We start from the raw sequence: 15,954 nt of genomic DNA, 5'->3' as shown, positions 1-15,954 counted from the left end.
AAGACCGGAGGCTCGGATTATGCTTCTTCTTTCGTTACTTCACTCGAGCAGCCTTAAAAATGAACAACAATAGGTATACACCACTGCAAAAAACTACATTTCCCATGGATCAGTCTTTGTTGTAGTCCGTTTATGATAGATTGTAAATATTAACATGTGATTAAATCATCCAATCTCCATTCCTCAAGTCCATAACCCTAACTTCCATTCCCTGTCCTTCCTCTTTCTTTGCTGCTCGGGCAACAGTTGAGTACACATTGCTATTTCTATTTGATGTGTATGTGTGAGGAAGATTTCAGTGACTTGCTTCATACTGTTTTGATGCGTGTGCGCAAGCTTAGGTATGGGTAGGTGTGTGGGGCTAGAGACGGAACATTTCTGTGTAGCCCAGAGAGGTTTAGGCACGACGGGCCTCCGGGGAGGTCCGGCACCGCAGGGTTGGGATCTCAGGAAGGCGCTCTCCCACGGAAGGCATAACGGCGCGCTTGAATCACAATTCTGGCACCTCAGGTGTGTTACGATCGTGGCAGATAAACATTTAGAGTGTGTAGCAGCACAAGCATTTTCGGAGCGGCACACTACTAATTAATTGAGCAAAATGAGACGTTATCCTCAGAGGTAACGAGCATCAAGAGACCGCAAGGCATACGCTTCACAGCGAAGCCACAGTGCAGGAGGCATGAGCCTGCCATGCGGCGAGCCAAGTTCAACCGAGTGAGGTGAGCTAACGCCACTGAATGTCAACATTCAAAAAGACACTTCTAGTCTCAGGAAACAGGCACCTACTGTGCTAGCAGGAAGGAGGCAGTTATATTATAGGGTTGGTGATCATGCACATCACTAGAGAAGGCACGCAAACCCAAGACAACCTGCAGTACAGAGATTCACCCCAGACCCACATAAAGCTGCTTACTGGCGGGGGCATGCCCAGGACTCCCACCAAAGTTTAAATATGCAGAGCTCCAGTGATTCATATAATGAGCCCCATGCCAGCAGAAGATAGGCAGAGCCCAGCAGAGGGCACGCAGTACTGAGAGTACTGAGTGCAGGCTTGGGACCATTAACCCAAGGCAGGAGCTTGGTGGAGGCCCTAATCACTTTCTTCCAAGGGATGCAAGCCCTGAGATGAGAGGCCCCAGTCAGAGGTCAAGCGGGGAAAGGGGAAGAAAAAAAGACCATAAGGCCTGCAGCAGTCACCACCCCTCCAACCCCCGGGCACACCATGAATAAAGGAAGTGGTGCTAAAAGAGTGTGGTCCTAGGGTAGGAAGGGCAGGTATTACACCAATGAGGAGTCCAGTTCAGAAGAGCGGGATGGTGGGGATTGGGACGAAACGTCTGAGGAAAGCTCTGAGAGAGAGCTATCATCCCTGGGCCCTTCAACCAAGCATAAGATAGCCAAGAAAAGCAAAAGGCAAAGAAAGGGAGGAAGATAAGCTGGGCAAGGTATTCGACCGGACTCTCTCATCAATCACAGGTTTGCAGAGTGGGAGCACCCCTGCTAACATTGCCAACTACATTAAGAAGATGATTTGAAAACCTCTATCAAAGGAGGCCAGGAACATACACCGGGCAGAATGCCCCAGGCCCATGTGCCAGACAGTGTGGCATAAACACCAGTCATTGACAAGAAGATGCTATCCTTCATGGGAAAGCATGGCAGAGATATGAAGAAGGGCATAGACAGATATTGGTGGTCATGCCTGTGGATACAAACATTAGTAAGTCCATGAACATGTTGTAGCAAGATGAATCCTGTAGACCCCCAGAGTAGAAAAGGGAGATTAGGTGCGACTAGGCAGTGTTGCGAAATTTGTTTTCTTGTTAACAGATGTCAAATTCCAAGAAGAAGGGAAGGGCAGAGGGTGGTAAAGGCCTGGCACGACAGATACAAGATAGTCATGAACAGCAGAAGTGGATTCCCTGAAGAGGGCCCCTGAGATGCTGAGAAGGGCGTAATGACTGTGCAGTTTTAGGCTTATCAGCTCACACCAAGAGTGTGTTTACAAGGAACTCTTCTGCACGAAGGAGGGATGGGGGAAGGAAGATTACGTGACTAACTGCTATGCTTATGTAAACTCCTTCTTTGTGCACGTGCTAGAGATTGGAACCAATGATATTTGAAAATGTATATAAACCGTGCAGACCTAATGCTTATCAGCTCACTTCCCCGTTCTCTCAAGGACGCTGAAGTCATGCCCTTCCGTGGAAGATTGACAAATAAACCTTTGTGACTTGACCAGCCGTCTGAGTCTTTTGGGGTGGGGTCCCCTTTGACGGAAGTGGGGTGAGCGAAAGTGTACCCCCATGCCAGGATTTGGTCTTACATATTCTAGGCCCTTTAACCAAGGTCTGGCAGATGGCTGAAGAGGCAAAACAGTCAGTTCAGAAAGTGGACCCTGAGATTCTGGCTGGCTGGGCGCAGAGGGCAATATGCCTACTCGGCAATGCCAACAGCGTGCTGACAACTGAGAGGAGGAAATCTATCATGGTTAAGATAGATCCCAAGAAAGGGGAGCTGGCTACCTTGGAGTCAGCATCGGACGCAAAAGGCAAGGTCTTCGGAGATGCCTTCATTAAAGAGATGGCGAAATTCGCCAATACTTAGGCTGCAATTGACAAGGCTCAGGCCTCATTGAAAAGAGTATTTTGACATAAGGTTTTTGAAAAAGGCTGACAGACGGCAGGGCTGCTCGGCCAGCCCCTATTCGTCATACAGGCCCAACTACAATAGCAGAAGCAGCTGGAGAGAACAGGAAGAGCGCAGACTGAACCCCTTCTTTCAATCGAGAGGAAGGAGTAGAGGAAGAGATTGGAGAGCCAGCAACAGAGGCAGAGACGTCTTTATGCGAGGGCAAAAGGGGCACTTGCCCCGGGCCCCCACCTTGCAAGAGGCCCCAAGAAGGAGCATTAGTAAAAAAAAAGTCAGTTTCCCATGTTGACAAGTACATTTTGTTCTGATCTTTTCATCTATGCTATGTTCACTGTGGTATACATAGTTTGTGTGGCACAACACATATAGTATTCTCACCTTTCTGTAGGGATTTTATAGATCATGTGAAATAGCCAAAGATGAAATACATATTGATACATTTGAGTGTCCCGATGGTTCAGAGGATAGCTCAGTGTGCTAAGCACTCCTTGCAGAGTTATGAGTTCACATGCAAGATTACAATACCAAATTCCAGGTAGGCTGACTCAGCATTTCCAATGTATGAAGTTGTTAAGCCTGCATGTATATGTGCTTTGTTCTATAGCACTCCAGGTGTTATCAACAATGTACCTGCACTAGATAGCGGTTGCTATAGAAACTAACATAGATTCAATATGGTGATGGTCTTGAAATTGGTTTGTTTAGATGGGGAGTTATAAAACCTAAGCAGGCACCTCCAATGATGACAATAAAGTGTTAGAGATGTTTATGTATCCAAATTCCAGACTGTGGATCCAAAGCGTTCATGCTTGGATCCTGGCTTTGTCAGCAGACGGTACAGTGATCCTGGACAAATCTTAGATCACTGACAGTACTGTGCTGCATTCTATGAAAAGGTTTTCTTCTCACATACTGGTGGCATTGTTTGGCCAATTACCTGATCTTTCCTATCATGTAGGCCGGTTGAGTGGAAGGAGTTCTAGACAGAAGAGAGGAGACCAGATATTGCAGGCTTTTTAACAGCATATTTTAAGGTCTGCTTATGTGACAACAAAACAGTTTGCTTTTTTGTCCAATTCAAATGTTTTTCTGCATGTTTTTAAATACCATTGCACACGCCTGTGTTTTGGGTGTATTTAAAGCTTTACAATACAAAAGGGAAACCTGTCTGAAATCTTTTGAGATCACATCCATTAGTATGCCGGTATTTATATACTTTCCTTGATGATGGAGACAATGAAGCTAGAATCATTCCCATTTTAAACAATGTGTTTTTATAACGTGTTTTGTTTTTTAAAATTTTTATATTGGGTTATGTGATTTTCATATTTTCCAAGTCAGTTCTGTAAAATGGGATTATTTTAGTTCAAGGTAATAACTAGAAAATAAATTGGTAAAGAGCAGAAATTGTGGGTAAGTATCCCAGCTTCACCTCCTAATCAATGTGTGATCCTAGGTATCTCATTTAATATTGTATTTCTTCACCTGTCAAGATTGCAAGTCCCTAAACCTTTCAAAATTGTCAGCCCTTAAGAGTGATTTCGTTCTTAGGGTATGATATTTAAAAAAGACACACTCATGGTTTCACTGGCTATATATAGTGTTGCTTTCTCTATAATGTTAATGTGCATTGATATATTACACACCACAGCCACCTGTTTCTTTGCTCTCGAATGGCAACACTGCTTCAAAAACATGTCTCAATTCTAACCTCAGTCTGTCTGGATACAGACTCCTTCCTGGTATCTTCAAATTGTTATCCACTCTCTATGCTATGGTATGTGTAGTTTTATCCTTGCTTCCCATTGTTCGTCTGTATCCATGCTTGAGCACTTTTGCTGTCTCTGAGGCAGCTAATCTCAGACTATTCTGGATTATGTGTATCTGTGTCATAAAATCTATATCCTGCAGTTAAACTATGTCCGGTACACATATATGTGGCTGCTATTGATGACATGTTTGCTGTACGTATGGCTGGCCATACGTACCCTGGTGTAGATTGCTAATGTTGCCCTTGAAATGCTACTTGTTTATCACTCTGATTACAAAATGAATGAAGAGGGTAAGGTATCTGAAAGGAGGTTTACCATGCTTATTTTGATCTCTGCAAGGCAGCATATCAAGCTATGGGTTATTGTGACATGGGGTGCGGCGCACTAGATATTCTATATCCCTTAATTCCTTTGGTCTGTTGGAGGGGGGACCCAGAGGTGTCCGTGCCCCGGGCCCCCAAAGTGCTTAAAATGGCCCTGAACAGAGGCCAGCAAATACAGGTGAGATTGGGACCGAGCACGCTGATTCAGTTGGCATGGCCAGGGACCCCAGAGGTAGGGGGAGGACAGCACTGTTTTTAGAGAAGTGGAAAGAGTTATCAGGAGATGCATGGGTCGAACAGACAGTACAGGGTTTCCAGCTAGAGTTCTGTCAGGACCCAGTACAAACAGAATGGCAAAGACCAAAAGTGGTCAGCAAAGATGAAGAAATGTTAGACAAAGCGATCTTAGATCTAGAGCGAAAGAAAGCCATCACACCGGCGTCAAGCATCTTTGGTCGGTTTTATAAGTAATACGTTCTTCGTAAATGGCAAACGGAACACCAGACCAGTGATAAACTTGAGAAACTTAAACGCATTCATTGTTTACAGACATTTCAAGATGGAGGGAATCCATCTTTTAAGAGACGTGTTACAAACGGGATATTGGCTGGTGAGGATAGACCTCAAAGATGCCTATTTAATGATTCCAGTCGCAACAGAACTGGTTCCTTCAATTCTTGTGGAGAGGTCAGAAGTGGTAGTTCACATGTCTCCCGTTCGGACTGGCATCATGGCCTTGGTGTTTTACGAAACTGATGAGAGCAATGATCAGTCACCTGAGAGAGCAGGACATCAGGCTGATAGTGTATTTAGAGGACTTCTGTCTGATGGGTCAGGACAAGGTCATTTTAGAACAACAGGTGAAGATAGCAACTGATCTGCTTCAGAGCTGGGGATTCACAATAAACTTGGAAAAGTCTGAATTGGCGCCTGCTAGGTTTCGTGATACACACAAGGTTGGCTACTCTCAGCTTGCCGACAGCAAAGATTAATCTGATCAAGAAAGAGATCAGGACATTACTAGCGAGGGAAGCCATCTCATTGAGGGAGCTAGCCAGGTTGGTAGGGAGACTTATCTTATCCATTCAGGCGATCTTTCCAGGGCCTCTGCATTACAGGGCACTGCAATGTCTAAAAATTCAACACCTACGGGGAGGCTTATGTTAGGAACAGAGAATACTGATCTCCACAGAGGTGAGGACAGAACTGTGGTGGTGGTTCAGACACATGGATGCCTGGAACTAAAGAGTGACATTTGGCTCATCCCTGGACCTCATAATAAAATCGGATGCCAGCGATTGATCTGGGAAGACCATTTCAGGGACATGACAATGGACGGCACGTGGTTAGGGAAGGAGCTGGAGCTCCACATCAACTGTATAAAGCGAATGGCAGGGTCCTTTGCTGTGAAATGTTGGACCCAAGACAGAGCAAATTGTTGTGAGTTATTGAAAATGGACAATGGGCCTCATTACAGGTCGGGGCGGTCCGGAATTAACAGTGGCGGTAAACCCGCCGCCACTGCTAATTCCTGACCACCCGATCCCGTGTCCTGCAGGTCAGAAGGTGATCTTCCCGACAGGTCTGACCTGGCGGGTTGAGCACCTCCCGCCTGCAGGCGGACGTGGAAACACCAGCACCATCACGAGATGGTGCCGGTGTTTCCACTTCCCCATTCCCATTGAGTCCTATGGGGCTCAATGGGAATGGGTATTTACCGAATTCCGCCTCCGGAATTCCCGGGACACCAGGGCTGTAATGCCCTGGTAATTCCGGGAGTCACGGAGGCGGAATGGTAATACGAGTCTGGCGGTAACCAGGTGGTTTTACCGCCGCGGTTACCGCCGGACTCGTAATGAGGCCCAATGTCTCTGCGGTACGATACATAAACAGGCTGGGTGAGACAAAGTCCAGGATGCTAGCAGAGTTAGCGAAAGATTTTTGGCACATGTGCTTACAGAACAGTATCAGCGTTACAGCAGAGTATCTCCCAGGTCTGCAGAATCAGGTGGCAGACTGTAACTCGAAACATCTAACTCGGCCAGCCGCTGTTCGTCATACAGGCCCAACTACAATAGCAGAAGCAGCTGGAGAGAACTGGAATAGCGCACACTGAACCCCTTCTTTCAATTGAGAGGAAGGGGTAGAGGAAGATGTCAGAGAACCAGCAACAGAGGCCAGCAAATAAAGGTAAGATTGGGACCGAGCACGCTGATTCGGCGGGGACGGCCAGGGACCCCAGAGGTAGGGTGGAGGACGGCGCTGTTCATAGAGAAGTGGAAAGAGTCATCAGGAGGCGCATGGATCGAACAGACAGTACAGGGTTTCCAGCTAGAGTTCTGTCAGGACCCAGTACAAACAGATTGGCCAAGACCTATACTGTTCATCAAAAAAGACAAAGAAATGTTACCAAAGAGATCTTAGATCTAGAGCGGAAGAAAGCCATCACACAGGCATCAAGCTCCTTGGTCATTTTTATAAGCAATATGTTCTTCGTAAAGGGCAGACGGAAAACCAGACCAGTGAAACTTAAACGTATTCATTATTTACAGACATTTCAAGATGGAGGGAATCCATCTTTTAAGAGACGTGTTACAAACAAGAGATTGACTGGTGAGGATAGACCTCAAAGATGCCTATTTAATGATTGCAGTCGCAAGAGAACATCGACGGTTCCTTGAATCCTTGTGGAGAGGTCAGAAGTGGGAGTTCACATGTCTCCCGTTCGGACTGGCATTACCACCTTGCAGGGGTGTTGCTAAGTCTGGAAAAGACCCGGGGCTACGCTAATGTCGGAACTGACAGGACTGGGGGCTAGCTAGCCTTTTGGCTGTAGCTCCTGAGATTCTATCCGGGGCTACAACCAAAAGACCAGGGGCTATAGCCCCCTTAGCCCCCCCCTAGCAACGCCTCTGCCACCTTGGTCTGAAGAATCAGGTGGCAGACTGTAGCACAAGACATTTGAGGGATGCCATTGATTGGCAGCTGAACAGAACAGTATTTCAGACCCTAATGAAGCTGAGGGGTCCATGCGGGACAGACATGTTTGCATCCAGGCTGAACAGTCAGCTATCTTGGTTTTTCAGCTAGATACCAGATCCAGCAGCGGAAGCGATGGATGCTTTTCTCCAGAAATGGGGGCCAGAGAGGGAATACGCCTTTCCACTGTTATGTTATGCTATGATTGAGAGAATGTTAGCAAAAGTAAGAAGACAACAGGCAACTGTAGTGCTGGTGATGCCAGACTGGAGGAGTCAGGTATGATTCCCGGACCTTCTAGAGATGTTATTCTCCAAACCACTGATATTCCAGCAAAAAAGACAAAGAAGGTCTACTGAAGAGCTCTTGGATCTAGAGCAAAAGAAAGCCATTACACATGTGTCAAGCTCCTCAGTCAGTTTTATAAGCAATGTGTTCATGGTAAAGGGCAGACAGAAAACCAGACCAGTGATAAACTTGAGAAACTTAATTCAATATTTACAGATATTTCAAGATGGAGGCAATACATCTTTTAAGAGACATGTTACAGACAGGAGATTGGCTGGTGAGAATAGACCGGTAAAATGGGTACGTTGGAGTATGCTCTATGCAGGCATTGACATAAGAGCCTACGGGACTCATTCAGTTAGAGGAGCAATGGCCTCAAAGGCATATAACGTAGAAGCACAGTTGGAGGATATCCTGAAAGCAGCTGACTGGTCGAAGGAGTAAACTTTTAAAGACTTCTATTTTCCACCAGTAGATCAAATGTCTGTGTTGGTGGTGAGTAAGCTTTAAACAAGCATAATCCGAGCCTCCGGTCTTGACATAGAATACTGATTTTCCATACTAACGTTATATAAAGTCAAGATTCTATTAAAGACACAGAGGCGAAGGATTATCCCACCTTGTCAATCGCTGCATGAGATACGATGGATCTGATGATGTCATGTTATATTATTGTTTATTGTGAAGAATATTGTGCAGACGATTGTCCACCCTATCATGGCTAGCTTCAGCTTTGTTTTATTTCTTGACAGGAACAGAAATGAAGGCAGCTGGATCCTGAGGAAGGCAGGTAAAAGGTGTTGACAAGTGGAGCTAGTGGGAGGAAAGGCTGTGTTGCTTCTGCCCGCCCGTGTGGATTTTGCTGCCGTGGGAATTCTGTGCCATATAACTGCTGCTGGCGCTTTAAGTAATTCGAAAACTTTGTCCGCCCCACCCCCTCTGAACAGGTACTACTCCTACTTAATCTCCCTTCCTCCGCAAAGCGGAGCGAGGTGGAGATAAGTGGAGTTAGCAGGAGTTGGTGAGAGGTGGTGAAGTGGTGGCTCATTGTCGGCTTCTTCCTGGAAATTCTAAAAGAAGATGGAGAAATTAAGATCCTCCTCCCTGCATTGCACGAGAACCCGGCAGCAGGTAAGGAGAGGTGTGGTGGAGTCTGAGACTCTTGCTGATGACTGTGTGTTTCCACAAGCAAATGAATTATCCAATGCCGCGATGAAAGGGATGCCTTTGTTGCCCTTGATGGAATCAGCTATGAGGGATGTTTTGATGCCCATGAAAGACGGTTAGTGTGTTCAGCTGGGGTTTTTGGTGTTCGGGGCCGGGTCTCAGGCTCACTTATCAAACTCTCATGCCTCCAAAAGCTCCAGCGACTTGGAAGCCCCACCGCCCTCCATTGAAGTCAGTTTGGTGGAGAAGTGGAGGGGAAGCCCGAGGGGTGTTGAGGTGCTTCTGGAGACTGAAGAGGCTGCCCCTAGCATTAAGTCCTGTTTGCAATTAGCGGCCCTGAGCGTAAATCCATCAGGCTTGAGAGGAGTAAATGAGGAGCTGGCTAGCAAGCTGCCGAATGATCTCTCTGACCTCACTCTCAAAATTGCTTAACAAAAAACACTAAGCCTGTCCCAGGTGAATGAATGTCCAAGACTCTTGGATAAATCCCTCCTTGAAGCGGTGGATTTGGTGGACAGAGAGGTGGACGCTAGATTAGAGCTGAACGATGTGGGGGAAGGAGGCGCAGGGGAATCAACCTGCGCACAAAAGGATGGGGAGTGCCGAGTGCTGTCCGAGGGGGATGAACCAATCAAAGCTGACCAGCTGGGAGTTGTGGATTCTCCTATTAATAGTCCAAATATACCCCCTGATATAAATAGGCCACCGTTTAGGAAGGAACTACGGACAATGGTTTTTGGGAGTGAGGCGGCATCTGATTCCTCATCATCAGGGAGTGTGTCTCCTGACTACTCCCCCAGGATTCACGAGCAACGGGGAAGAAGAACGAGAAGAGCCGTCGATGGTGGGCAGGGGGGTGAATTTAATGCAATTGCAGCAACTAGTGATGACCTCACTGTCCATATCCCTAGGGCCCTTCACGAAGCTGTATGAGAATCTGAATGAGTTCCTTCAAACCCAATCCGCTTTGATTGGTGGCCTCTTAGAAAAAATGCAAAACATGGAAGCTCTGGCGATGAGAGTTGATAAGAGACTTGATACAGAGGCGGAAACCTCGTCCATGTGGCAAAATAGATTATGTGACTTGGCTAGTCGAGAATCAGTGGACAAGACCCTCCTACAAGATTGTAAGTGGATGAGATCACAGATGAAAGGGGTGATTAGAATGTCCTCCCCTGTGAAAGAAAGTGCGGTTAAACCCACCAGGGCACCACCACCTGGGCTGCATGAGCCAGAGCAAACGATCCTAAGCCCGTGGTTGTAACTGAGGAAGGACCTCTAAAGGTCTGTTTGGATAGTGCGCTGGGGTGCTACGGGCAAAGCAAAAATCAAAATTAGCAAAAAAAAACAAAAATATGCCAATGAATGCAAGAAGGAAGGCAAAGGATTCCTGAGCCTTCCTCGGGAATATTAGATCTCCTCCTATGCAGCTAAGTCTCCCGGCTCCTAAGAAACCCAGGCGACATCTCCCCCCCTACCAGATACCTCCATAGGGGAACTGAGTCTGCTAGTGGAAGAACTTGAGACAGCGGATGAGGACGCCAAATGGAAAGATGTAAGCAACTCAGAATGGGAAACAATGGAAGGCCTCTCGGAATTGAGGGTCCCAAGGGCGCCTTTGTTGGACCAAGTGGTAAAAGAAAAGCCCTCAATGGTCACTACGCCTGTAAAGAGTCTGCCCCAGGGTCAAAATATTGAAGCAAAAATGAAGACCGGTGGAGCATCCGCAAACCTTAAAAAGGGTGAGACTAAGTTGGAAAAAGATCTGGGGCTGTTCAAAACGCTGGAACAAAGAAGGAATGATGTGCTTAGTGATCCCACTAAAACTATGGAGAGATTGGACAGAGCCAACCAAAGAAACATTGATAAAATGGGTCTCGGTTTGAGGTCCTTGGAGGAAATGAGAAGAGGCGGCTGGGAGGCCAGAAATAGGTACAAGAATGTTAAGTCTAGCAAGATCAACGGACCAGACAAGGAATTGAGATGAGAGGTCATCAGGAGGGTGGGGAGGATTGAGAATCCCGGTTGAACCATAAAACTGAAGAATTGAGTCCGAAGGTCTGTTTGGAAAGGAATGAGAGCGACTCCAAGATGTTCTTGTTGAATAGAGGAAATGTGGCGTGGCTGTTTAATACCATAACCCCTAACCTCAAATTCGTGACGAAGGATATTGAGATTGTGGAGTTCGTAGAAGAAAAAAAGACAGATTGGATTATATTACATCTCTCTTCCCAAGTCAAAAAGGACTCTTTGTTGGCTCTCAGAGAAAAATTATTACCCTTCGGATTTGAACTAACAGATTTTCATGCTCAACTGAAAATGAACTGGAAAATGGCGACCTCAACAAGGGCCCTGAGCTCTGGAAACCCAGTTCCGTGTGTTGAAAAGAGGAAAGAAAGTGGTAATGAAGGATCCAGGAGGCAATCCAAAGTGGTGGATGAGGTTGTAAATAAGAAAGATGTACATTCACAGACGTTTACTGTTGCGAATCGTGGAGAGTTGAAGGACCTAACTTCACCTACCACTACCGCTTCTTCTTGGACATGGTTAGCGGGGGCATTGGGTCGTCCCTCCATGTGCTAGACTGCTGATGTTTATAAGCCGAACCGTCGGAGGATGGGCTGTTGGAACACTAGAGGATTTCGAAGCTTGTTTGGTGGGGGGATGTTGGCTCTGGATGATTTTGAGATCCTCTTGCTCCAAGAAACTTGGTTAAGGGAGCCTCCTCAATGTGATGGGTATGTGGTGTTCCTAAACCCGGCTCCAAAAGGGCTGTTGGGCTGCCTATTTTCAGGTCTACTGATGATGATGAAGAACGACCTGGGATGGTCAGTGGCTGCCACAAAATGCCCAAATCCTTATGTCCAGGCAATTTACTTAAAGAATGAGTAGGATGCTGCAGAATTCTCTTGGGTATTGATTAATGTTTATTGGCGAGTCAACATGGGGAATGATTTTGGTTTTACGAAGTCTATAACCAATTTGATTGATGAGGCTGTTTGCGAGGTGGAAGGAGTCAAGATTGTGTTGTGTGGTGATCTCAATATTAAATTGCTGGATAAGACAGGGATAGTGTGTGATAAGAAGGAATGGAAGGAAAGAGAGAAGGAATGGATGTCGGGTATGAAGCTGAGAGAAATGCCCTTGGTAAATGGTCAAACAGAGGGAGCTATCACTGGCCGCTCGACATGGAGGAGTGGAACCCTGACATCATGCATTGACTATTGTTTTATTTCTCAAAATCTCAAGGAGAGTATTGAGAGCTTTGTGGTTAGACTCCAGTCCCTCAGTGAACATGACTTACTGACCATATGTTTCAGGGAGTGGGGAGTTAGGGGTCAGAAGGACATAATGGAAGCGGTTGAATGAAGGAGCTGTGGGACTCGTCTAAGATTGAAAGAGTATGAGGTAAGGAGGATTAATAGAGATTACAATAGTCAGTTGTTGACTGATCCCGGGAATACTGACTATAGGGGTCTCTTCAAAGAGTTTTCAAAGCCGGGAGTACTGAAAGGGGATTTGCCATGGTCAAAAAAGCATGTCTATGACGGTGATCTAGTTAGAAAAAGAAAAGGTATGCGCAAAGCATTGAAACAGATAAAGGGGGACTCGGGTCCTTAGAAAAAAGAAAGGATAAGATTAATCAGCCAGACCTATAAAACTGGTGTAGAAATACGCAACATCTGCGTCTTCAACACGATGCCGAATGTATGCTACAAGCTTTTTGTAAGAAAGACTCCAAATCTACATTGGAGTTAGTTAATAATGGTGGTGTCTTCCGCCAGGAGAGGTCCCTGGCGATGGTGGCAGAGAGTGACTGAATTAAACATTACCAGTCCATGTTCTCTGACCCTGGTGAGGGTCCAGCTGTTTCTAAAGTACAGTGTAAGGGGGGATGGAATATTGCTTTGGATGAACATGATGTAAGCCTCAAGATTGGAAAGCTGAGTGCCTCCCGCGTGGCGGGACCTGATGGGATTTCGGATTCTAAATTAAAAAAGAACAAAGTCCATTGGGCAGGTGTCGTGTTAACGATGTTTAGACAAATAATGGCTAATAGATCTATTCCTGAGTCTTGGAAGGAGGCCCTGATCATACCCGTTTTTAAAATGGGCGATAGGGCTGATCCTAAAAACTATCGTCCTATCACCCTTTTGGATACGCTGGGTAAACTCTTTGCTACCCTCCTGCTGCGCAACTTGAAAAAATGGGCGGAAGTGAGTGGAATATTAGATCCTAGGCAAACTGGATTCGTGAGGGGAGTGGGTACTTCCTTAAACTCTTTCTATTGAATCTCTTAAAGGAAAAGAGCCTTCAGAAGGGATCGACACTGTTCTTGGCCTTCATGGACCTCTAACAGGCGTTCGACAGTGAGGAGTCATTTGTGGGCAAAGTTGCACTTGTGGGGTTGTCCGGTGGACCTTGTAGAAGCAATGGAAGCGCTTTATACTGACACTTCGGTTCAAATTAGGTTGTGTGCAAGGTGAACATTATCCAGTAAGATCTTCACTTATGGGGGCTTGAAACAGGTGTGTGCTCTTGCTCCGCTCCTGTTTTGCCTCTATACATCTGACTTGGGACTGTCTCAGGTGAACATTCGGGCCTTTCCACTGACAATTAATGGAGCCCAGGCACCGTGGATTCTTTTCGCAGATGACCTAGTCTTCCTTGATTGTACTCCCATAGGGCTGCAGCGCCGCCTTCAAGCCTTCGAACTGTACCTTAAAATCAATGGTATGAAAATTAATGCAAGGAAATCTAAGATTCTCCCGATGAAGAAAGCAAGAATGGTTAAGAAAGAGAAATTTACCTGGAGGGTGGAAAGAACCCCCTTAGAGACTGTGGACTCAATAGTGTACTTGGGGGTTACTGTCAGTAGAAATGCTGATGAAGCTGCTCACTATGCATATCTACGGCAGAGAATGACTCCTTTGGTTAATCAGGGTAGGGCGCTCCACCGGAAATTTGGTAAATTCACACTAATACATATTGTTACTTTTTACAAGCAAAAGGTGCCGCAGATTCTGACCTATGGAGCTGAGGCGGTTTTCCGCCTCTCATGTGATTGCTGGGAGAAATTTGAGGGTCATTTTTGGCGTAAGATATTAAATCTTCCAAATGACCTTCCTATGTGTATAATTAGGTTTGAATTGAGGCTCCAGTCTTTGGAGTCAATGGTGGCTTGGAAGACCGTGTCACTATACAGGAAATCTACCTTGGAGAGTGTTGAGAAGCCTTTTAAGATCTTGGCATTGGATAAAAAGGTGGTAAAAGGACTGTTAGAACAATGGAGAAATAAGGTGGACACCCTTTTGCGGGACAAGGACGTCTCTGTAAATCTGTTATTGTTTAATCCAATGAGTGTGAGAAAGAAACTGTTCCTCGGGGATTGGATTACCACCTTGGATCAATGTGGTGGCTTAAAATCTAGAGGATCTTTGCCCATTGAGTGGGGGAGAGTCAACGAGTTACCCACATTTTTGATCTAATTCCCCTCGCCAAAATACCGTGACCTACTTGTCAGGTGTCATCTGAACATCCTACACACAAGAGAGATTTTATTTAGAAGGAAAATGGTCGGAGTTGAAAATGCAAATTGTTGGTATTGTAAGAGTGCCCTACTTATGGAAACCCCAGAGCATCTAGTAATGAATTGTGAAGCTCTGATTAAGATTCAAGCACTATTCTCAGATGAGCTCTTATGGACGAGATCAACTCTCACAAGAGGGGAATGGTGGAAGTGGATGTTAATTGGTGACCAGCCTAGGTTGGTTATTGCTGTGATGAAAATGCTTGAGGTTGTGTTATCAAATCAGGGGGGAACAGTGAGGGAGGGCTTAACTGATTTTGGTCGGTTGATGTTGATTTCAACTGTTTATTTGTCTGTCTTGACATATGAACTAGGGAATTAGAGGAAAGGGTGTTGTTGCTGTTTGGATATAGATGCCTTTTGGAAGTGAAATGTTAAAGGTTTATTTTAAGTTGATGATTGTTTTATACATATTTGACTCCTAACCAATAAAACATTTATTTAAAAAAAAAATAGGTGTTGATTAAGTTTCAGCGTCTACCAGTTGGGACATATGAGCTAAAGTTTGAGACAGACAAAGAAAGAGGAAGGCAAGGGAAAGGAAGTCAGGTTTATGGACTTAAGGAATGGAGATTGGATGATTTAATCACACTTTAATATTTAAAACCTATCATAAACGACTAAAAAAGACTGTTCCATGGATCGTTTTTTGCAGTGGTTTATGTTTATTGTTTGTTTTTAAGGCTGCTAGAGTAAAGTAAAGAAACAAGAAGCATAATCCTTTGCCTCTGTGTCTTTAATAGAATCTTGACTTTCTATAATGTTATTATGGAAAATCAGTATTAATGGTTATGCATAATTTATATTCCAGTGGAGCAGTCTTATTATAGCACCACTGAGGGCAAATAAAACAGAGATGTTAGGCAACAACAAACAAGCATCAAGACACGCCCTCTCACGTCGGTTCAGCACGACACGTTTTACGCGAATGCAGATCTTTGCACTTGTAAGATTCAAATAAGTACAGAATAGTGAGGGGCGAATGAGCCGGGCCTCCTGGCCAATCAGATCCACACAAACAGCATCAGGGTCTGGCCCAGAATTCCATAACTGAGACTTGCACACTAGTACGGTCTGCTAGGCGTGGGCAAATCTATGTCGCTGCACCCCAGCTGCCTGCAATCTGAAGGAGCCTGAAGAGTGAGAGCCATTTGATGTCCCAAGGGCATAGTTCGGAAGGTAT

This window comes from Ambystoma mexicanum, chromosome 2p, assembly GCF_040938575.1.
Source record: "Ambystoma mexicanum isolate Mex_15411 chromosome 2p, UKY_AmexF1_1, whole genome shotgun sequence".
NCBI lineage: Eukaryota > Metazoa > Chordata > Amphibia > Caudata > Ambystomatidae > Ambystoma > Ambystoma mexicanum.
The sequence above is the reverse complement of the archived record's forward strand: the minus strand, read 5'-3'. Positions refer to the sequence as shown.